Source organism: Sciurus carolinensis, unplaced genomic scaffold (genome assembly GCF_902686445.1).
Source record: "Sciurus carolinensis unplaced genomic scaffold, mSciCar1.2, whole genome shotgun sequence".
Taxonomy (NCBI): domain Eukaryota; kingdom Metazoa; phylum Chordata; class Mammalia; order Rodentia; family Sciuridae; genus Sciurus; species Sciurus carolinensis.
In genome coordinates, this window is record NW_025920258.1 from 21,539 (window position 1) to 45,820 (window position 24,282).

General features: G+C 48.3%; 1 pseudogene; it reads left to right on the forward strand.

Annotated features, from left to right (window-relative positions):
• Window positions 1-1,092: 1,092 nt before the first annotated feature.
• LOC124975356 (WSC domain-containing protein 2-like) overlaps window positions 1,093-24,282 on the forward strand; it is a 51,063-nt pseudogene continuing 27,873 nt past the window's right edge.

The window sequence follows — 24,282 nt, forward strand, 5'->3', positions numbered from 1 at the left end:
GTTTTTGTTTGGCTTCTGTCTTGTATAGATTGTGCCAACTTGACTTTGGAAGCAATAATTTTACTACATTTATTTCCATATGTCTTTAAAGTCAGCCATTATAAGTAAACAATGCTCATTTAACAGTTTATAACTTCTTTATTAAAGTACAAATTTGATGTCGACATTTCAGTAGTTTACTGTATTTAAGGGCTGTGGATGCATATTTTATTTGTAATCACAGATGATTTCCTAGGACAAATGTATTTTCATATGAATGTTAAAATAGAGTAAAAAAGGAAGAAGAAAATAAGTGATATTTGGAAAATTAAAGAAAAATTGAGCCAGAAAAAAAAAAAAGAACGTTTTCTTGACTGAGATAAAGTTTATCCCCAAACTAGGATCCAGTAGAAGTCAAGCTCCTGCTTCTCCGTTGGGGGTGAAGACCTAGGCCTGGGCTCCCCTCTACTCCACCCCTGAGGTGCTCTGTACCATTCCCCGGTTCCTCCTGTCCCTGTCCTTCGGCATCCTGGGTGAAGGATGCTCTCCTATAAGTTCTGTCATGGCGAGGGGCTCCTCATGCTGGTGTCTGTGGTCCTTTGCAGGTGACAGCACGTGTCCTGATGCCTGACAGCTGGAGGTCTGCCAATTTCTGATCCCAGAAGGTGGACGCTCTAAGCCTGGGCCCGGCTGGGAGAAGGGGCCAGAATCAAGGCCCTGGTGAGATCATCCAGCTCTCCAGGCCTGAGGGGCCAGCAGGGGCCAGGAGTGGCCTGCCCCGGAACCCTCTGCCAAATTGCCATTTTCAGTATCATTCGGGAATTCTGAGGTGAAGAACAAGATGTAGGGACATGAGACCCCCTCCTGAGTGGCCCTTTTTGTGGTTTCAAAAAGCCCATCTTGACCTCAACCTTCACCTTTGGTGGCCTTTCTGTTGGCTTCAACCAAGTGCCAGACCTGTCCCTTGACCTCTGGCCTTGGGGACCACCTTTGCAGGCAGAGGAAGACTGAGGACCCCCAGGGGTGCCATCCCTAGGGAAGCCCGGAACCCGAGGCCCCTCCGTCACCTCCCAGCCAACCCAGCCCCAGGAACCAGTCCAGAATGACCCCGCTATGGCCAAGCTCTGGTTCAAATTCCAGCGGTACTTCTGCAGGAAGCCCGTGCACTTCTTCACTTTCCTGGTGCTCTACCTGACCACAGGGAGCCTAGTCTTCCTGCACTCTGGCTTGGTGGGCAAGCCCGCTGTCTCCCAGAGCCAGCTCAGCCTGCCCAAGGAAGGCCCTGCCCAGGGCAATGAGCTGCCTTTCTTGGGCAACCTGAACCTGGGCCCAGGTTTCCGAGAGGGCGAAGCTTCCAGCAACCCCGCAGGCACGGACCCTCCTTAAAGGGCAAGGAGGCCAATGAGAGAGCCAAGCTGGGTGACTACAGGGGAGCCTAGAGCAGAGCCCCCAAGGGGAGAGTCCTCCAGGAGAAGGAGGAGGAGCAAGGTAAGAACCCTATGGATCAGGGCCTGGGAGAGGGACGGAGGGACAGGCCAGAGGGTAATACAGTTCTAGCACTGGCATTTGATAGGAACCAGCTGTCCCAAGCTCATAAGAGACATTGCAAGATTTCACTATCACCCCTCCTGCTCCACAGTAAAAAATAACTGAAGCTCAGAGAGGTTAAGCAACCTGTGCAAGTTTGCACAGCTTGTCAATCAGCAAGTTTGCTTTTGAACCCAGCTGTCCATCAGGGCTCCAAGCTCCACCCCACACCCCTCACACACCTTCCTCCAACTTGTGAAACTCACACAAAATTACACCAGCCAGCTCTCAGGTATATCAGGCCCAGGTCCTGTTATAAGCACTTGGCATATTTGGAGTTATTTCCACAAATCTACACTTGGTTGCCATGATTCCCGTGGTAAAGAGGAGGAAATGGGTTCCAAGAGCCCGTGTTTACCTGGCTACCAAGCGACAGGGCTTGGGCTCCACCACACCACCCATGGTCCACATTCTGGGTCCTTGGCAATGGGTCTTCAGGGGATGCCACTGCCCTGGCCATGTTTGATTGCATTTTCTTAGCAATCATAAAGGCATAAAGGGCTTTACTGATTTCCACTGAATTCCATGGGTTGAACATGACATGTAAAATGCTGTGCTCAGCTGACAGATGTGGACACAGGCTGGTAGTAGTGAAGACGCTGGCTCTCGGCTCAGTAGCCCTGGAGCTTAAACCAGGTCTCCCTGGCCAGGACACTTGGCTCCCTGTGACGGCACCCTAAGTCTACTAGCATCCCCATCTGCCCAGCATGCTGGGAGGGACCTGGCAATCCATGAGATTGACAGGGATGGGTCCCCAGATCTCAGGCCAGATGGCTTGGAGAATACACCAAGGCAGAGGGAACACCCGGCCAGCCTTGTGTCCACGGATTCAACTCACAGAAAGTCCTCTCTGCACCATGGAGGGATGCAGGGTGACTGAGGGAGCTCCTCCTGGCTCAGAGGCCTCTAGTAGATTCCATGCTCCTGCCCTGGGGACTTCCCTAGATCTCTGTCTCTTGAAGACCCCCGTGTTCACTGGGAAGGGAGAGGCAGGCAGCACACAGCAGGACAGGTGGGGGACTGGGACTCACACTCCACCTCCACCCCATCCAGCCGTGTGGTGCAGGCAATTGGCTTGGCCTTCTTGGGCCTCAGTTTTGAAATCTGTAAAATAGGGGTAAAAATGGCTCCCTTCCATGCAGTTCTGAGCATTCAGGGAGCTGACGCTCAGGAAAGTACATGGCACTCCCAGCCCAGCAGAGATGATCAGAGATGTTCAGGGGTGCTCATGGGGTCTTCCTGGGAAGGAGCCCATCTCCCAGGTACAGGTTAGGCAAGAGGACCACCCAGTGGAGAGGCTGGCCACTCCCAGCTCCACCTGTCCTTGGAAAGCCCCAAAGCTCCTTGTCATGCTTCAAGGCCAGACCCAACCCCTGGGAGGTGCCTGGCCACCTCCCAACCCCACCTTGGAATATCCCCCCTTCAGCCATCTTGTTGCTGTTCACCAGGCATGCCCAGTTTGTTCCTACCTCAGGAACTCTGGGTAGGCCATTCTTCCACCCTGGATGCTCTTTCCCCAGATCTTTCTATGTCTCCCTTCTTCCCTTCCTTTGAGACTCCAATCAAACCTTGCCTTCCACAGATGCTTCCCAGGGTGACCCAACAGGTCCTGCTTCCTACCTGGTCACAACCACATCCCCCAGCTTCTCTTTGGTCACTGCCCTTATCACCATGGAGAGCACCCTGCTCCCCTGCCAGCTATGGGAAGGCAGGGCTGCTGCCTGTCCTTGTCTCAGTTCCATAAGCACCTGAGACAGCACTTGGTGCTGAGCTGGCTCTCCACTCCTGGTCCACTCCTAGTTGGAGGAACACATGGTGGGTCCCCCGCTCCCGGGAGGACTGCCAAGTCTCAGCTTTTCCATCTCCAGGAAACTGCCCCTTCCAGTTTCCATGAAACCCTTCTCCCCAGAGATTCCTGCCTGGCCCACGTAGGAATGGTCATGACCTGTGCCTGTCTAGATGCCCTATAAGGTACCAATCCCCTTGGCATAGTTTATACATGCACAATCATGTCCCCATTTGTTGTGAGAATGAAACAGTCAGCCCTCAGTGTCTGTGGGTTCCATTCCCTCAGATTTGACGAGACACAGATGGAAAATAATTGAGAAAAAAATAGGTTGCAGACATTTTTCTTGCCATTTTGCCCTCAGTGATACAGAGTGACAACTACTTACATAGAATCCATGTTGTATTGGGGGGTCGTAATAATCTAGAAATGACTTAAAGTTCCAGGAGTGTGTGTGCAGGTTCTGTACAAACATGACACCATTTTACGCAAGGGACTCAAGCATTGCGGTATTTTTGTATCCCGGGGGGATGCTGGAACCATCCCCCACAGATGCTGCTGAACTGCCATATGCTGCTGGCCCTGCTACTAGTCACCTTTCTCAAGCAAACTACTACATGCCATCAAGCTTATTTACTTTCATATCATAGTGAAATGATATGTGCAAAATGCTCATCCTGTCTTCGGATTATACCATAGTCACTTATTAGTTGCTGTTGTTCTTATCAGTAGCTGATATCTACTCACTGATCGTTAAAGACTTTACCCGTGTGAGTTCTTTCATTGAATTTGTCCAACTCAGTTCAGAGATTGTGCTGTTTCACAGATGGTAAAACTGAGACCCAGAAATCACTCACCTGGGACTACACAGGTAGTTTGTGGAAAAACTGAGGTTTAAAATGAGGTCAGTTAAGTTCCAAAGTATGTGAGCCTTCTCCACTGCTATGCTAGTCAGCCTTGCATGCTGAGCCCAGCAATGCTCTAGAGTTTATGAAATGCAAAGAGAGAAGAAAAGAAAGAAGCATAAGGCAGCCCTGGCTGGAGTCTCTCCACAGGCAGCCTTGGGATTGGTGGTATTAAGATACACCAATCCACAGATCCACCCTGTCCAGGAGGGACTTATTCAGAGCCCAGCAGGACATGACAACCAAGTGGATTAAAGCTCAGCAGCTTCTCCCACCTGGTGCTAAACACATGGGCTTCCTCAAGCCAGCGGGGGATCTGCTGGAGGCAGCAAGGCAGAGGGGAGGTACTGGACAGGAAACCCAAATCCTGGTGCCACCGGTAGAGGTGGTTTATGGGTCAACTCAGGAGCCCCACCCGGCCTGAGCTCCAGAGCAGCGGGTCAGGGTTGAATCCGGTTCCACAACTTGCTGGCTGTGCAGCCTCAGGCAGGATCGTCACTGCTCTGAGACTAAGTTTCCTCTAAGGGATAAAAAGGACTGAGCACTGGTGTCTGTTGTGATGTTTCCGGAGGGTAAATTGAGTGTGTGTTAAGTACCAGGTGCTGGGCTGGCCACTGTACATCTATTACTTCTTCATAGCAATACACTAAGGTACTCTGATTAACTCCAGTCACAGGAAGAAACTCAGGTACAGAGAGGTTAAGTAATTTTCTCCAGGTTCCCCAGCAGAAGGGAGAGGGTAAAACTGTATTTGAATGCAGATGGTTGGAGACTTTCTTTCCTCCCTCCCTCCCTCCCTCCCTCCCTTCCTTCTTCCTTCCTTCCTTCCTTCCTTCCTTCTTCTCTCATTATGCATTTTTTGTATGCCTAGCCCCTTCCTGGGAGATGCAGACTCAGAAATAATTCAAATGTTTTTTCTCTAAGGAATATTCACAGTCTCTTAGGGAAGGACAGGTAGGTTAAAAAAAAAAAAGCTATATTTTCAAACACTAACCGTCCATTACCAAAGCCATACATGCTCATTGTAGAAAAATTAGAATATGTCAAACAGATAGAGCCCAGGAGGAAGATGGCTGGACCCCACCAGCCGCCCCACAGGGGCTGGTGCCTCCCCTCCCGCACCATGGCACTGCGTCTCCAGCATCTTTTGGCATATTTGATGGGTCACCCTGCTTCCCCCACTGTAGCAACTTTTACTTTGATAAATTCTTCCACAAGGAGTCAAAATTATTTCTAATTTGAAAACATAGTGCACAGTACTGGGAAAATCACTCAGGAGACAGTTCAGCGGGGAGCAGCTTCGAAATTCCCAGGGAGACCCCTTGGTGGCCTCCTGGGGGAGAAGCAGTGGAGGGAGCTGTGGGACCCTCCAGCCCCCAGGCCCCTGCGCATGAGCAGGAAATGCCAGTCCCTGCATGCAAAGCCCAGACATCCTGGAGTGGTCAGCCCCAGGACCACTTCCAGGGTGGTGGAGCGTCCCGAGCAGTAGAGTACCTACTTGAGTTTCCAGCCTGAGCATGTCCCTGTTCGGCTCGGTGCGCAGACTCATTTTGTGTAACATCAGTGGGCAATTGATGCATTTGTTTTCCGGGGCCACCACAGCTGAGTTCCCTAAATGGGTCCTTCAACACAGGGGTTGAGGCTCACGCACCTCCAGAGTTCACAGGTCCAAAATCAAGGGGTTGGCAGGGCCACGCGCTCCAGAGGCTCTGGGGACAACTGCCCTGTGCCTCTGCCCTGCTGCCCTCCCTTCCCTTGGCTTCTGCTGTTACTCCAGCATCTTCTGTTGCCACAAGGCATTCTTTTGTCTCTGTCTCTTCATAGGCCAGGGGTGCTTGACCACTGAGTTATATTCCCAGCTTGATTTATTTATTTGTTCATTTATTTATTTATTTGGAGACAGGGTCTCACTAAGTTCTTACTAAGTTGCTCAGGGCCTTGCTAAATTACTGAGGCTGGCCTCAAACTTGTGAACCTCCTGTCAGCCTCCCGAGCTGCTGAGATGACTGGCACGCACCACCATGCCTATTTTATGTGTGTTTGTTTTGGTATTAGTTATTGAACCCAGGGCATTTAACCACGGAACCACATCCCCAGCACATTCTATTTTTTGTTTTGAAACAGGGTTTTTATTTTGAGACAGGGTCTTGCTAAGTCGCTTGGGGCCTGGCTAAGTTACTGGGCTGGCTTTGAACTCACAATCCTCCTGCCTCAGCCGCCCAAGTTGCTTGGATGACAGGTGTGTGCCACCACACCCAACCCCATATGGCCATCTTCTTATAAAGACTGCGGTCATGTTAGATTGGAGCCCACTGTCCTCCAGTGTGTCCTCAGAACTCAATCACACGTACAGTGATCCTATTTCAAATAAGGCAGCATTCTGAGGTCCTGGGGATTAAGACTCTTGGTTTGTTTGTTTGTTTGTTTGTTTGTTTTTCAATGAATAACATACCGAGTAGAATTTTTGTTTCCACTTTCAGGGAGAAAATCCTACTTCCAAGAGCTTGAGTGACATTCAGAGGTTCCTGTGGCACTTTCCTCAGGATTGGAGCCTAGACCTGCCTGACTCCAGGATAACAAGTCACTTACTGTCACCAGTCTGTTCACTAGCCATTCGGTAAGGGGTGCAGGTCATTTGCGTTCGGCCCTGGGAGGAGACTTCCTTGCTCTGGGAGAGCAGAACTTCATGAAATGTTAAGTGGAGCAACGGGACAAACTTAGGAAAGAAAGATCCCCCCAACCATGAGGAGGGGTCCTGACACTGGTTTCTGGGCTTGAGACAAATAGCCCATCTCAGGGGGCCTGGCCACCATTGTAGTCGGTCACCGTGGAGACGAGCTGCAATCGTGAGATTGCATGATAGTGAGCTGCAGATAGTGTGAGCTTGGCCACGGATCCACCCTGAAGTGGCCTGGGAGCCTGTCCCTGTTTGACACACCTGACCACCCCTCACCCCCATCTCCAAGAGAGTCTGCTGCCACAGCAGGATTTGAAGAGGGGCATGAGTAGAGACTGAAGAAGATGGCAGGGGACTCTCAGTCCCCACGCTGATGAGCCCAGCAGGGCCATAGAGCCCCAAGGACAGAACTGATGGTCATGTGGGCGGCAGCCTGCACCCAAGGCCAGCAGGAAAGGGGTTGCCAGGTCTCTCCCAGGACAGGTAGGAAAGCCCCAGGGCTCTGCCAATTCATTAGGCCCTAGTATGCAACACACCCGTGTCCTCCAAAGCATAAGGAAGGGCCCCGAGTCTTCCCTCCCTCCTGTCCACAGATAAGGGCATGTAGGTCAATCAAAAAGTCTCTGTTCAGCCTGCCAGAGGGGAAGCAGGGGCACCCCAGCACTTCAAAGTGCAGACTTTGGGGACAGTGGATACCTAAACACATCCCAGGAGACCCAGCCTCTCCCATCCCCCCCAGGGTATTCTGAACAGGTGGCAGATAGCCCCAAACTGTGGTACATGGGAATGGATGGGCCTAGGCTTGGGTTGGGTCTGAGGCCCTCACTCCCCGGTGAACTCGGGCAAGAGACTAAATGACATAGCTGGAGATCAGCACAGGTTGGTCAGTGTGCCCCAGTGGTGGCAAATGACAAGAGAACCCACCCGGGGCTTCAACTAAAGAAGAAAACACAGGGGACCCTGTCACCAGGCTGTAGAAGGGGCTCCCTGGCCTGGAGTTCTTGTGACTTCATGCTGAGCATCCTTCTGGAAGGCTCAGCTTGGCTCCTCTCTACCCTAGCTGCTGGTTCCTCACTGACAGGCTGGTGCTGGCCCCAGGGATGGTGGCTGCTGGTAGCTCTGGACTCACACAATGCCAACGCCATTAGCCAGGAGAGTCTTTAACCTGAAGCAATTCAGTGAGCAGTTGGGTGTCCTCTTCTGGGTGGGCAATCTGATAGGCACTGTGGGGGTCAAGGTCTGGAAACCAGGAAGAGGAGCATCCTGCAGGCAGATGGTGCCCACCCCTCCATGCCAGTGGGGAGCTACGAGGCACCTGCATACATATGTTTTCACTTTTGTAATTAGATTGTATGTGACCGCTGTCCTTGGGTTGGCCAGATGCACCACCCTCGATCCTAACTGACAGCCCACAGTCATGCTGCCACTGGCTCCAAGCAACCTGTCCATCAGGTACTCCTGTAGGCCTTTTGTCTTGAAGCCCATGTGTCCAGAGGAAGCACAATGCCCTTGAAATAAACTGGAAGGCGAACCTGCGCTGAACTTGAAGGGAGGCCCTTGCAAGCTGGGCAGAGTACCTGGCTCCTGGTTCATTCAGAAAAGAGGAAGCAGAAGTGGACATCAGTAGCTGCCAATCAATGATGATGCCCTGCGCCCAAAGATCAGCTTGTGAGGCCGGTGCAGGAAGAGTCCTGGTTGCTCGGTTCCTCATCTGTGAAACGGTTCATGAGAAAGCAGAATGAACGGGACAGGGGCGTGGCTCTGCAGGAGAGCACTCACCTAGTGCGCATGAGCCCAGGAAGCAGCTACAAACCTCCAGAGTGTCACTGTCTGAGGTCCCTGCTCCGGGCAGGTGATGCTTCCTCTAAAGGTGGATGGTACCTCTAAAGGGTCGCTGAGCAGGGCTCCGGTCTCCTAGAGAAATCCCAGGGGTCCCTGTGGAGGCTCAACTCCTGCAGAGCTGGAGCCTGCACCTGGCAGGGGAGCATCCGGGGCCTGTGTCTAGGTGATGGGATGGCATCCCTGCTAGGCTCCTCTCCTCATGATGAGGCAGGGGAGAGCGAGGTCCACCTTTAGACTGGATGGCAGCCTTGCCATGGGAGGGGATCGAGGGCCCTTTAGCATTTTGTTTGTGCATACCTCTGAGGTCCACTTAATTCAAAGCACTGGCTGGATTCACCGCCCCACCTCCAGTTGCTTTTGTGTGTCGGCAGTGGGAAGAGCTGGTGTGGGTGTCTCAGAGACCCACTTCGTTAAGCCACCATTAGTGCCAATCTCAGGAAGGACACCTTTCCGAGGCTTCCCCCGCTACTAATGGGACATTGAGAAGGTCCCCCGATTCAAGAAGTAAGAAGTTCAGAATGTGGGCCAGATTGCTTGCATCCAAAGCTGTGTTACCTTGGGCAAAGACCATAACCTCTCTGGGCTTTGGTTTCCTCTTCTGTATAGAGTGGGACTAGTATGCTCATGGATTATGGTAACATTCAATGGAGACAATGTACATACCGCACTTACCAAAGTGCATATCCAAATAACAATAATAGTAATTTTAAGATGTAAGGGAACTGAGCACAGTCATGCTCTCCTGTAATTCCAGCAGCTCAAGAGGCTGAAGCAGGAGGATCACAAGTTCAAAGCCAGCCTCAGAACTTTAGCATGGCCTTAAGTAACTTAGTGAGACTCTGTCTCTAAAAAAACAATAATACCTAAAAAGATGGGGATGTGTGGTGAGCCGCCTCGCCACCATGATAAGATGGCGCTGGTTTCCTGAAGTGCTTTCTAGGTAAACAAGCCCATATTGGTTGAGCTAACTTTTGCAATGGGAGCACCTATGAACATAGGCCAAGTGGCAGGAGTAGATTGGCTATTGCAAGAGTATAAAAGTGTATGAATTCGGCTCAAGAGGAGAAGAAGAAGAAAAACCATGGTTTTATAATATTAAGGTCCTTATTAAACTGCTGAAGGAAGATTCCTGTGTCGTGCTTTCTTGCGGGCAAGGGACACGACAAGTGGTGCCGAAACCCGGGAGTCAGAACTTTCCGTGGTTAGGGGGTGCACCGGTAAGTACCACAGGTAAGTGGGGTCCACACATAGTGGGGCGCTTCTCTGCAGATAAAGAGAGAGCGGGAATCGACCTTACATAGTCGATTAAAAAAGAAAAATATTTAGTTGACCTTGCATAGTCGATTAACAAAGCGGGAATCGACCTTACATAGTCGATTAACAAAGAAAAATATTTAATCGACCTGCATAGTCGATTAACAAAGAAAGAAAGATATTTTGTTTTCACTTTCTTTCTGCTTGCTCTGAAGGCTGCTTCATTATGGGCAATTCTCCATCTAGTTCAGTAGTACAGTCTTTAGATTTTTTGTTGCACTCCAAAGAGCTCAAGGTCAAACGCAGTACTTTAGAAACATTCCTTGTAAGAATTGATAAAGCAGCCCCATGGTTTGCTGTCTCCGGAAGCTTGACCTCCTGCTAGCTGGGATAAGTTGGGAAAAGATTTGGATTTCCTTCAGGAGCAGGGACAATTGGAGAAAGGAGTGATTACCGCTAGGAATTAATAAAAGGATGTATTCTTGATGGTAGATGTCAGGAAGCTATTCATAAAGGACAGAAGTTCTTGAACAACTACATGAGGAGAAGTCCGAGGATTCTATGAGTACTTCCAGTAAACATAGTGCAGGAGAGCAGGTTTATGTAACTATTCCAAAGAGGAGACTGTACCCAGATTTAAAAGCCCTTAGAACACAGAAGAAACCAGGGGAGTCAGAATCAGACGGTGATGAGGAAGTGAAAGAGCTAACACAGCACTTAAGGAAGGTGAAGATAAAAGAAGGGGGAACTAAGAGGCAAAAAGATTTTAGACAAAAGGACTATGAGGAAGAAACAGGAACCAGCTCTAGCCTATGATCCTCCCCCATATGTGGGAGGGGTTCCAGGCACGGGTAGAGCTTTTAACTCTGCAGCTTGGAGGGCTGCCCATGTAGAGTTGAGGTTTGCCTGTCCTGTATTCCAGGACAATGATGGGGGAAGACATCAGGAACCCATAGAATTAAAATGATAAAGAATATAGCAGAATCTGTCCGCACTTATGCTGTGGATGCTGCTTTTACTATTGCCCAAATAGAGGGGCTCAATAGATTCTGCATGACCCCCTCGGAGTGGGCCGTTTAGTGAAAGCTTGTGTTTACCCGGTAAATATTTAGACTGGAGAGCCTTCGTGTTAGAGGGGGGCCAATGAACAGGCTGCACGCAACCAAGCTATGGGCAAACTCTGCCTGGGATGTGGATATGCTTCTGGGGCAGGGTAGATTTGCCAATCAGCAAACAGGCTTTCCATTAGAGGTTTATGAACAAATTAATAAGATCTGCATTGCTGCCTGGAAAGCACTTCCTAATAAAGGAGAGGTGCGAGGTAACTTAACAAAAATTGTCCAAGGCCCCACAGAAGCTTTTTCAGATTTCATGGCTAGAATGGTAAATGCAGCAGGGAAGATCTTCTGGAATGCTGATGCAGCTATGCCTTTAATTAAACAATTAGTATATGAACAATGTACAAGAGAATGCAGAAATGCTATTAATCCATTTAAAAGCAAAGACATAGAGGCATGGATGAAAGCTTGTGAGAAATAGGTGGCCCATTAACAAATGCAGGCTTAGCCGCTGCCTTCCTTCACATGGAAGGGCTATTAAAGGCTTTATTAAAGCTAATGGAGCCCTTTAGAGGTTTCCTCAGCTAGGAAGTTTTTAAAAGCTGTAGAAGACAAAGCCCCTTGGTTTTTAGATAAGGGCTTGTTGGATCAAGAGAAACTATCACAAGAGACAGAGAAAAGGCCCCCCTCCTGATCCCTTTCCACGCAGCTCCATGGCCACCTAGGGAGGGAACCCATGTCCTTAAAGCAGTCCTCCCCCTAGGCAGAGATCTCAGCAGCTCCATCCTCAAAAGTAGTAAGAAATAATGTTTTGTGATTTTCTGCATTCAAACCTAACCTGATTTCTCAACCAGGAAGAAAAAGGGTTAAAAAAGTCCTGGGTGATCCTCCCTCCCCCTGCCTGGCCTTGCTGAAGCCTACATGCTGAAACTACAACAGTCTCAGCGGAAAAGGGGGGTAACCTAAAGATAAGAAAAAGAAAACAAAAGGGTGTCTGTTTTAAACTTCTGGGTTGCTACACAGAACTAATTCATTTTCCAGGATTCTTGTTTTGTTTTGTTTTTCTTTAATGCTGTATTTTTGAGCTCATAATTTTGATCTTGCATACCTAGGTTAATGATTTTTTTTTCTCTTTTGATCAGTTCTATTTTTTATTCAACTAAAGTTTTTAAACATCTGTTACATTACAATGGAGATTCACCTATAAAGTTACAAGGCCTTTGATTTGTGTTATTGTATGTCGTGCTGTCTGGTGTCATGTCTTGTCTGCATCAAAACTGAGCACTCCTAAAATTAAAATTTAAAAATGGATCCAAATACTTTTATTCACGTGATTTAAAAAGGTTCAATTTAATTGAATAAACTAATAAAAGTGAAATGTCTTTAAAAATAACTTACAAGTCTCTAGGTGGTCAAACTAATGAAATGTTGATGTTAAACAATGTCTAATATCAATTGTTTCTAGGACTTTTCTTCAACAGGAGAGAGACAGCAAATACTGTTCAGGACACCTGCCTGCTTTCTTGGTTTTTACAGAATAAGTGAATTAAAGTTAACATATATGGGATTACTTAAATGTGTTTGTAGAGACATCTGATTAATTTACAAAATTAAAATGCTCATTGTTAATAACATCAAGTACTCTTAACTCCTTAAATTCCATGGAGTATCATACTTAAACATTATTGGTGCTTTCATAGGTTGGTAAATAAAAAGGGTTTAAACTTGCTTTGTGTCATCACTAAACTAAAACAAGGTTACTAAGAGTTATGTCTTAACAAGTACAATTCTATATACAAAGGGTTCTAAAGGTTTCAACTGTGTTTCAATTAGAGTACTATAAACAACAAAATATTTAATCTTATTAAAATAGAGCAATCTATCTAAATTCAGAAATTTCATAAGAGTTGTTTCAGAATGTAAACAAAAAGGGGTCAACAGATAGAAAAGAAAAAATAAAAGGGTCTGGTATGGAAATATATTTAGTAAAAGGAAAAAAAATGTTTCTGGGTAAGAAAGTGCTTGTGTGATAAAATACATGAGGGTCTAAGTAAGTGCTAAGAAAGTCTATGTAAGTAAAGGGCAAGTTTCAACATGTTTGTGTAAAACTAAGTTGGTTGTGTGTATGTGAGACAGCTAAAGCTATTAAAGGTTTTTCCTAAGGTGAAATACTAATGTTCTGATATAAACCAAAGTTTAATCTACATGGTAAAATGACATGGTAAAATGACAAGGATTTCTTAGAAACACTAATTTACTCTTAACTTTGTGTCTATTAAGTTTTATTCTTTAAAACAATTAGTCTTAAAAATTGGGGTGTATACAATTATGGTTAAGCAACTGTTAAAGTATTGTACTGTGTTACAGAGTCTACATTTTTCTTAAGAAACTAAATTTGGTAAAAAAAAAGTGTCAAGGTAATTGTAAAATGGTTTCTAGTTGTATATGAGATGTGTTCATATTTTTCAGGTACACAAGTTTTAAAGCAAGGAATTTATTAAGCTCTGCTATTCTCCAGATTAAACTTGTCTGTAATGGTAATCTTAAACTTATAAAGAGTAAATTTTAATTAGGGATTTATTTCTATCATTTAATGTTCTATTATAGGACCTGCTATCAATGGGGTACGTGTAAAATTTGTTACTTTTTACATTGAGATAAAGAACTTCAAATATAAATGTATTTATAAAAGTTAGAGCCTGACTTGTTTAAAGGTTAATTTTGTGAAACATAAAGGTATTTTGCCACTTTATCACACAAAAGGAGAGTTAAAAACTCTCTCAGCCTTTCTTTAATTCATGTTTTAGTTACAATGTTAAATTGTGTTAATTATAAAGTTTATATAGACTCAGGAAACAGTATATGTAGACTACTTAATGATATTTAAGGAAGAAACAAAGATCAACATCAAAATTAAAACACTTAAGATTTGTAAGGAGCCACGCCTTACCTGACATAAGACTCTGCCTCCCACCTTACTGCATGTTAAAGTGAGTCCAAAATAAGTCAGACTTCAGCTTATTTAAAGTTATAATCAAAAGATTGTTTTTTTTGTTGTAAAATTACTATGATCTCAAATAGGGAATATAATGTGGTTCTCAGTCAAAATTCAAAATAGCTATTATACAAACAAAATATATTTTACTCTAACTTATTTCATTTTGTAAAACTGTTACCTATTAATGTTTTGCAGAAGTAGCTGCTTCAAAAACATGCAACCTAGGTAACTTGTGATAATAAGCCATCACCTAACAAATAGTGGTAACAGATACCAGAACAAATAGTGGTAACTTCCAGAACTAATGCAGACTCCAGTTAGATAAAAGGGTAAATAGCTGTAAAGTTATGGACATTAAAGTTAAAGCCCAGTACTCTTACTTTATGACTAGTGAGACTGGCTTGCTGGATGATTAAGATCAAACTTAGAGATTGGAGTACAGAAGGCAAGATACACCAGTATTTGGATCTTTTGCCCTCAGTCAGCCTGAACCCAGGAAATAAGAGGACTTCTCTAAGGAGCACTTAAGGTGTTGGAAACTGTAGGTGCCATCAATCCTAACAACAAAGTTTCATCTTTATTTACTCAGTTACAAAATTTGATTTTGGGCCGTTCTGCACCCTTTTTTCCTGTACATATAAGAGCTCATACAACTCTTCCTGGACCAATTGTTGAAGGAAACGCAAGGGCAGATGCCGCTACCCGCACAATTTGTTTTCTTTCTTCTCTTGACAGTGCTCGAGACTTTCATAATAAGTTTCATGTTAACTCCCAAACACTTCATAAGCGCTTCTCTATTCCTCAAGCAGAAGCGAGACAGATTGTCTTAGATTGTTCTCATTGTGTTCCATTTCATCATCTCCCTTCTTTTGGTGTTAACCCCCGAGGCTTGCGACCTCTTACGATTTGACAAATGGATGTAACTCATATTACAGAGTTTGGTTCCCTAAAATATGTTCATGTCTCAGTAGATACTTTCTCTGGAATTATACATGCCTCTGCTTTGGCAGGAAAAAAAGGCCATCATGTCATCTCCCATTGCCTAGAGGCTTGGGCCGCCTGGGGCCTTCCATGCTCCTTGAAGACAGATAATGGGCCGTCGTACACTGGTCAACAATTCACCTCTTTCTGCTCCACTATGGGAGTACAACTGACTCATGGCTTACCTTACAACCCCCAAGGTCAGGGAATCGTGGAGAGAGCTCATTGAACGATTAAAGAACTTTTGCAAAGACAAAAAGGGGGAATAGGAGCAAGTCGTACTCCTAAAGAGCGTTTGTCTTTGGCTCTTTTTACCATTAATTTTTTAACTTTGGATGCACATGATAATTCTGCGGCTGACAGACATTGTTCGCCGCCTGCCCCCCTTTTCTATTTCTATTATCAAACAGTTCAGAAGTGATTTTAAATTGTTCTAATGACAATATTACCTGCCTGCTTTCAGAGTGTTGGAACGGTAGTGAATCTGTTGCTGTGATTGTAAAAGTACCCACCTTTGTACCTGTCCCAGTGGAGGTCAATCCAGATAATTTTCCGTTGGTGAACCTCTTCAGAGAAAAGAGAGACTTTGGCATTACCGCAGCCATAATAACTGCTATTGCTGTCTCTGCTGCTGCAGCCACTACCGCTGCTCTAGCCATGACCAATCAAGTTCAAACAGCACAAACCATTAATCAAGTCATACAGCAAACTGCACAGTTGCTAGAATCCCAGGACCGTGTCAACAGATATATCCTATCAGGGATCTTGGCGGCGAATCAAAGGATAGATTTACTACAAGTACAGTTGGATGAACTTTTCAACATTGCACAAGTTGGATGCATCGGGAATCATAAACACATGTGTATAACTCCAGTAAGATATGAAGAAGCAAAAAATCAAAGCCACTTGATTTCCACCTTTCTTGCAGGCAATTGGTCCCTAGAAGCTGAAAAGATGATGACTCAACAATTATTGCAGATTGCGATTTTAAATGACACCCGTGTTGAGCCTGTTACTTTGAATCAGTTCTCTAGCTGGCTCACCTCTGTCTTTAGTTATTTTAAAGAATGGGTTGGTGTGGGGATTTTTGGATGTGTTTGTTTTGCAGGCATTTGCCTTTGCCTTTGGTTTATTTGCAAGCTAAGAGTACGTCAAGCACGTAAAAAGGCGGTGCTAATTCAGGCTGTGTTAGCCATTGAACAAGGGGTGTCACCTTCTGTGTGGTTGGCTAATCTGGCACGGGAATAAGTGTCATTTTTAGTATATCTCTGTTAGAGTTAGAATTATCATTTACGCTAGGTGTCTGCAGGGTATTGCTGTAATTACTATGTACTTTTCTTTGAGTACTGTCAATTTGCATTCTGGGGATTTCTTGTATTAATTAAGGCTTCAATTGTCTTGTAACTTCCACCTTTGATCTTGAGCTATAACAATAATGTTGGAGGAGAGAACTGTTACTGTATGCCTTGTGTTCATTATGGTGCCCCTGTATTGTGCAGCATTGGCAAGAAGGGTAATGTGTTTTCCTACCTCAGACCTTTACAGTTGCGTAAGCTGGATAAGCTCCCCCTAGTATGGTTTTCCATACCGCTATGTCTTCATGGATACAGGATGCGAGGCAAAGCACTGCACTTGAGAGTTTTATTTTTGAACCTCAAGGAAGGCATGCCCTATTGCATGTGGGTTTGATGTCCATGTCCCACCCTACGAAAAAAGGCATCGGCTTAGGTGATGTCAGGCCCGGAGAAGGCGCCACTCTGGGATTGACGTTCACTGCCACTTTTGCACAGTAGGATAGGGCCTCTACCTTCACCTGTGTTCATAAAATAAAGAAGGGGGAGCTGTGGTGAGCCGCCTCGCCACCATGATAAGATGGCGCTGGTTTCTTGAAGTGCTTTCTAGGTAAACAAGCCCATATTTGGTTGAGCTAACTGTTGCAAATGGGAGCACCTATGAACATAGGCCAAGTGGCAGGAGTAGATTGGCTATTGCAAGAGTATAAAAGTGTATGAATTCGGCTCAAGAGGGAGAAGAAGAAGAAAAACCATGGTTTTATAATATTAAGGTCCTTATTAAACTGCTGAAGGAAGATTCCTGTGTCGTGCTTTCTTGCGGGCAAGGGACACGACAGGGATGTGGTTCAGTGGATAAGTGTCCCTGGGTTCAATCCTTGGTCCCCCCGCCAAAAAAAAATGGAAAAAGTCTAAACTGTAAAGTCCTGTCTTTGTGCATAAGAGTTCACTGTTCACCATGAAATATAGGAAAATTTATTACTTTAAGAAAACTAAGTGCATGCTTTATAGTTGGATGGCTGTTTATATACTTTGAAATGGTCCTTTGGATGGGAGCATTTGCCTTGAACCACCATAGAGACAAACTGTAAAGTGCTTCAAACAACACTGTGAATGGCCAGTTACTTAATCTGCTTACCTGAACTATTATGTGCAGGACATCATGGTAGGGGCATTTACACAAACCACTCCATTTCAACCTCACTGAATTGTTAGTTTCACCCCCACCATAAAGAAGCCTCTGGAGGTGGCCAGCAGGAATGGTAAGTTGCTGTCAGAGGTTAAGTCTGTAGAGGTGCCTTAGTATGGGCCTCATCCTGGGTGGCGTAGGACACTTCATTTGGAGCTCAGGGGATGGCATTGTCTTGGGTTTCTGGGCACCCAGCTGTCACCAGGAGACCAAGGCCCAAGCCACAAAAGCATCCCTCCCACTCCAAGTGGGCCTACAAGACCCCAGGCCCCTCCTGGACCAGGTACCACCAAGACCCTGGCCTCCAGTCTCGTTTCCCCAGAAGGAAGGAATCGGTACCCAGGGCCCCACCAGGTCAGCCACTGCGGCATGCCGAGGCTTCTCCCGTAACCCACACCAGACTTCTCTCCTCTCCCTAAAGCCAAGTAAATCTGCTGCTACCTGGATGACACCCAGAGGCAGGCCCTGAGAGGCTTGTCCTTTTCGACTACAAAAACATGACCATCTTCTGTTGCCAGGACAACTGTGCTGAATGTAGGCACCCCACGGTCCCCGGACTGCTCCATGTCGACCCTTTCTTCTCCCTCCTGCTGTGCGAGGGACGGGGGCAGTGAGCACCAGGAGAGCAGGATGCAGGCGTGCGAGTGCACATGGGTGTGCACACACAGGGACTAGCGGGCCTGCGGGGTGACTGTGCAAGGCTGCGCCCAGGAGCGAGTGTGCCGTGTGCAGAGCATGGGGTTGGCCGGCGAGCATCACGCAATCGCCTGATCCTTTATAAACAGCAGTGGCACAGCTGTGGTCCTTGGGAGCACATGCGCAAGGGTCCAACATAGTGCCTGTGTCCAGGTAGCCGATGGCATTGCCAAACGTGCCTCACTGAGTTGGAAGTGAACAGGGTTGTGAGGACTTGCACGCGGCTCGGGAATGTACAAGTGGGTCAGTCTGTCTGCACGAGGCTCATTTGAAGGGTGAGGTGAGGACCCGGGAATGGGGGCATCTGATGGTTTCTCAGCATAGAAACCCCTGGCTGCTCTCCCAGGAGAAACACTCAGCTCTCCAGACAGGCTTTCCAATCTGAGCAGGAGCTGATTAGAATGTTCGATTAGACTGTGCACTCAGGGGGTGGTGCATGCCTGTAATCCCAGCAACTCTGGAGACTGAGGCAGGAGGATGGAAAGTTGGAGGTCAGTCTCAACAACTTAGCAAGATCCTGTCTCAAAATAATAAAATAAAAAGGGCTGGGAATGTGACTCAGGGGTAAAGAATCCCTGGGTTCAATCCCACCCACCTGCCCCCCCTAAAAAAACAAAAAATGTGCCTGACGGTGGAAGGAGTGAGTTTTAAAGAGTAGATGAGTCTGTGTAAGACCAGCAAACACAGACAGGACCCCTAGGGCTGCCATGGGACTGAGCTGATCTTCTCCTCCCCTTGTCTCCGGGATCTTGACCTTGTGGTGGCTCACAGGGAGACCTTTAATCCACTCACCACCACACTCCAGCCAGCTGACTCTGAGGGCCACAAGCTCTACTGGTCACAGCTGTATGGCTTGTGCAGAAATGAGCTAGTTTGTGGCCACTGAGTGACTGTTCCTGCTGTCCCTGATTAGCAAACACTGTCCCCTTTATAATTAGCTGCCTGAGAAGCCCACCATTAAAGTCATGAACCCGGGACTCTCTCCAGCTTGGGAAAAGGACCTCGAGTCCTTGATGACGTGGACTTACTAATGAACTTGCCAACCCATGGGGAGATGGAGGGGTTCCACAGAGCCCCTGCCCTCTGACAGCACCCAGCCTAGGAGGAAGATGGACACGTACCCAGAGCAACACATGAGATGGGGTGCAGTGGCCAGATGTGCTGAAGAGGCCCCTTTGGAGGTGACAGCCAGGAAGCGCTGGAGCCCTTGAGTGAGTCGGCTCAGGTCAGCAGCATTGGCTGCACACATGTGCTGGGATCAGGGGCCAGGCAGCCACAGCCCTGCTGCAGGGCTCCCTATCTTACTGGGGAAAGTGAGGTGTGGACAGGCTGAGTGGTTTCCACTTGGGAAGACTCACTCCTGTCAAGCACTGTCCCACGGCACTTGGCACACAGGTCCCTATGAGGCTGGAGGCTCATCTGCAGATGAGCACGCTGTGCTAGAGACACCAAAGCAGGATGGGCGCTGAGCCAGGAGCGCTTACAGTGGGGACGTGAAGGGGTGGAGGGAGCCACATCGGGGACTCAGGACAGAGTACAAAGGTAAGACCTTGAGCTGGATTTTGAAGGATGAATAGGAGTTTTCTAGGTATTGACAGTAGAGTGTGTGGGAAGAATCATCATCTCATGAACTAGGAAGCAGGGAAAGAGGGAAGGGCCAGGCTTGCTCCTTTTGTAACAGCTGACTCACAGGAAACACCAAGGGTCCCACAAGAATAACCTTAATCCCTTCCAAGGGCACACCCTCAGTGACCAAAGACCTCTCACGAGGCCCTACATCTTAAGCCTCCACCACCTCCCCAAGGCACCACCCTGGAAACCAGGCCTTTGACACATGGACTACTGGGAGACCCTCAAACCTCATCCAAACCACAGCACCTTGGAAGGTACTCGCCCTCCGTGTTCATCAGCTTCCCATTGCTGTAACAAAATACCTGAGACAATTAACTTATAAAGAGAAAAGGTGTATTTTGGCTCACAGTCTGGGAGTTTCCAAACTATGATTGAGGGGCCTTTTTGCTTTGGGCCTATGCGGAGATGGTGCATCATGTGGGGAGCACATGAAATACCACAGCCACTCACCTTTTAGGAAATGAGAGGCAGGAGAAATGGCTGGGCCTCACAATTCCCTCCCAGGGTAAGTCCCCGGGGACCTAAGGACTTCCAGTGAGGTGCTACCTCTTCAAGTGCCTACCAGCTGCCGGGAGCACCTCCCTGGAGGTTTGTAAGTACAGTTTAGAACCTCCACCCTCCTGACCCAAGAGACTCCCTGGCCCCTTTGTTCTTTTCCTGACCCAGAAATGATGGGTCCCCTGCCCCCCCAGACCTCCGTCCTTTGGATCTCTGAGTGATGAGGTCCCTCTTGCCTTGGAATTGCTAATGCTGCTGGACCCTGTTCATAGAAAGTGCTGCTTCTGTCAGTGGGGTCTTTATAAAAGAGAGGACCTGGGACATCTGAGAACTGGGGCTGAAGAGACAGGAGACTGAGGTGGGCAGATGTGGGAGGCTCGCCAGCCACAGGATTTGGCTGGGTATCGGGTCCCAAGATGCTCAACTTGTCTGAGATGCTCTTCCCCACCTGCCCCAGTGAGCAGCTGGCTGCAGCAATGCCACATTTGACCCAAGCCACCTGGTGTGGAAGCCACAGGTCTGGCTGGGCATGTCCCTCCATCTGGAACCATGCCATCCAGGGAGCTGACGGTCCCCACAGGATGCTCCTCAGGTGCCCGGTGTTTTGCAGGCTGCTTCCTGAGGCCACCGTGTCTCAGAAGCCACCGTGGATAAAGGGGCTGAGCAGAGCCTGTCTCCCTCCCTTCCCTAGCTCCCTAGACCCAGGTCCAGAGCCAGAGCCAGCAGGGACTGTCATTTTTTTCTAGACCATGTAGTCACTGAGCATCATTTTTAGGAAGGGTTCCATGCATATGGGGGAAAAATAGTTAAAAATCTAAGCATGCCTGGGTTGTTTTGTTTTGCAAAAGGCATTGCTTCCTTGGCTGGGTCTGGAGCATAGTTTTACCACCTTCTGAAGGAAAGTGAGTCTCTACCCCTCCCCTGCCTCCAATCCTTTAGAGACATGGAGGCATCAATCCTGGGTGACATTTCCTGGAATAGAGAGATGAATGTCTCCTGTCCCCAGTCAGGGAGGACCAAGGGAGCAGGTGGGGACACATGGCGGAGAAGGATGCGCTGTGGATACGGGTGGTGGGTCATGTGGGTGGGCCACGCCTCAGGCAGAGATGGGCAGGGGGGTGGCCCTGGGGTGCTCCTATTCCTCTTCTGGGTCTCCCTGTCCTCAGGGTCTCCCACCACACCTCCAAGGCCTCCCAACTTCCCAGCCTCCCTGACTCCTCTTGGGGGTCTCTTGGAGTCTCCTTCACCCCGTCTCCTGGATCCCCAGGCTCTCCTGATGGCCTTGGGGCATCCTTGTCTCCCAAAGGCCCCTGTCTGCTGGGGTGCATGTATGGGGTCTCAGTCAGGGTCCCGGGTGCCCCCACCTGACAGCAGCCTCCCCCAGGGGTTAACTGTATGCTGAGCTGGAGTTTGGTGCCAAGTGCTACTTTGGCCACAAGATCCAGGTGGCCAACATGAGCGTGGCCCAGTGCACCATGGAGTGCATGGGCGAGCCGGGCAGCGTCTGTGGTGACACCAAACGCCTCTCTGTCTACTGGCTCCAGCTGGTGCAGCAGTCGCCCTGCAGGTGTACATGAGTCCACCCGCCTGTGTCTCCTCAGGTCTTGTCCCCACTGTCTGCCCCGCACCTTCCATGGTTCCCCAACACCCCAGGCGACAGGTGTTGCCCACCCACCTGCCTCCCGCCGGCCTTGGCAGAGCCCTTGGGTCCAGCTGCTCCGAACATCCCCAGGGCCCCTACCCTCCCCTGCCTCCCACGCCAGGGGTCTCCCTCATTCCTACCTGGCTTCCTCCTTCCCAAACTGAGCTAAAGCCTGAACTTGTCCTTCCTTGCTGTCTCTAGTGATGGTGATGATGACAATGGCCACCACTGTCCTGGTGATGCCAGCAGACCCTCTGTCCTTTCTGAGGATGACCTCTGGAGCAGCCCCTCTGCTCTCCACAGTGACCCTTGAAATGGGCCCTGGTATTTAGCTGCTCCCATTTGTCAGATGAGGAAGCTGAGTCTGAGTCTCCATGTCAGGAGGCTGGCAGACAGCGGAGGACTTAGACCAACTCAGGAGGCCTCCACGCCCTCCTGGCCCACATCGGGGCCTATGGATACTTCCAGTTGGAGTCTTGTTGGAAGCACTCACCAGTCTCCAAACCCAGGGAAGGAGGAGGCAGACAGGAGAGGACAGGAACCAGTTCCTCCTCTGGGGGCATTGTCCCATGGTGGCATGGCCCTGCTCCTGAGGGGAAGGGCTATTGAATGGCAGTAATCACCTGTCAGACACCTGCCAGGTACTGTGCTCAGCCTGGGGTGGGCTTGGCTTTACTTACCTTCCCTACAGACTTTTCAGGTCACTGCCATGGTTAATTAGCCCCCTTTACAGCCAGGGAACTGAAAGCATCAGAGTAAACTTGCCAAAGGTCACGTGGTCTAGTGCCAGGTGACCTTCAGACCTAAAAAAGGAGCTAAAAGGCTTGCTGAGGAGTGGGGGCTGGGCTTACCCCATCACACCATTGATCCAGAGGCAGTGACAGAACTCCACCATAAAATCATCTGACCCTGTGGCCTGTGCGTCCCCAGTTGGAACATGCCTCAGAGGCCCCCAGAGACCTAGATCGGCTGCTGCATCAGCAAGCCCACACAATTCTGCCTTTCTAAGGAGTCCCAGGTGACACCAGGCTGGAACAGACTTTGAATAATGAGGCTAGATCTCAGTAGATCTCTCCTAGGATGCAGATCTGCTGGCACAGGATTTGGCAGAAAGTTAGCACCTCTGTTTGCATTAAAAAGTCCTCATTCATGTGAATTTCATATTTCACAAAACTCATTGCTTGCTGCACGTGGTGGCTCATGCCTGTCATCCCAGCAGCTAGGGAGGCTGAGGCAGGAGGATCGCCACTTCAAAGACAGCCTCAGCTAAAAAGTGAGGTCCTAAGCAACTCAGTGAGACCCTGTCTCTAAATAAAATACAAAATAGGGCTGGGGAGGTGGCTTAGGAGTCAAGTGCCCCTGAGTTCAATTCCTGGTACCAAAAAACAAACAAACAAAATAACCCTCCTTAACTTGATAATGTGTTCAGTATTTCAAATCCCATATTTCCGAAGCCCAACTTGAGCTGCCCCACCATGCACAGGCTTGGCAGTCATTCTGGTCACCACCAACGGGTTGCCCCATCTCCCTGCCACTCGTCTCAACTCAGGTTTGACACCTGGCTGGCAGGAGTAGAGGTGGTCTGTGGAATCCACGCTGGAGGAGGGCCAGCCAGTGGGTGTCTGGTATGACTTGGTGTCTCTAAAGGGGCAGATTTCACATGGTCACCTCAGGTATCCTCTATGCCCATGTTTATGTTATGTGGATGGTGACATTTTGGCCATGTGAAGCAATGGCCTCAAAGTTAGGAAGACTTACAGGGGGAAGCTACTGCCTCTAAAATAGGCCAGTAGATGAGGCAGAGCCAGATAAGGAGATTTGGGTTGTACTTGTCCTTAGTAAGACATTAGTCAGACCTCCTTAGCTACAGTTCAGTTGGCCGGATAATCTGGACCTCCTCTCTCTCTCTCTCTCTCTCTCTCTCTCTCTCTCTCTCTCTCTCTCTCTCTCTCTGTCATACACACATACACACTCTCACAGTTCACAGATATCATGACAATCTGGCATTATAACCCTCCCATGAACCATCAAAGACTTTTCCATTAGCTGAAGTATATCCACCTCAACACGCAGACGTCACTAGAATCTGTTAGGGTGAGTTGTGTTGTGTTCCCGTAGCTGGGTGGGTGCTGGGAAGCTGTCCCTAAAACTGGCAGGAATACCATGGCACCTCTCAGCTTGCCCGCTGCCATTGCCCTGGGGGGCAGTCGTGAACCAGACAGAAGCATCTTTGCATCATGTCCAAGAGTGGGGATCTTGGTCATTT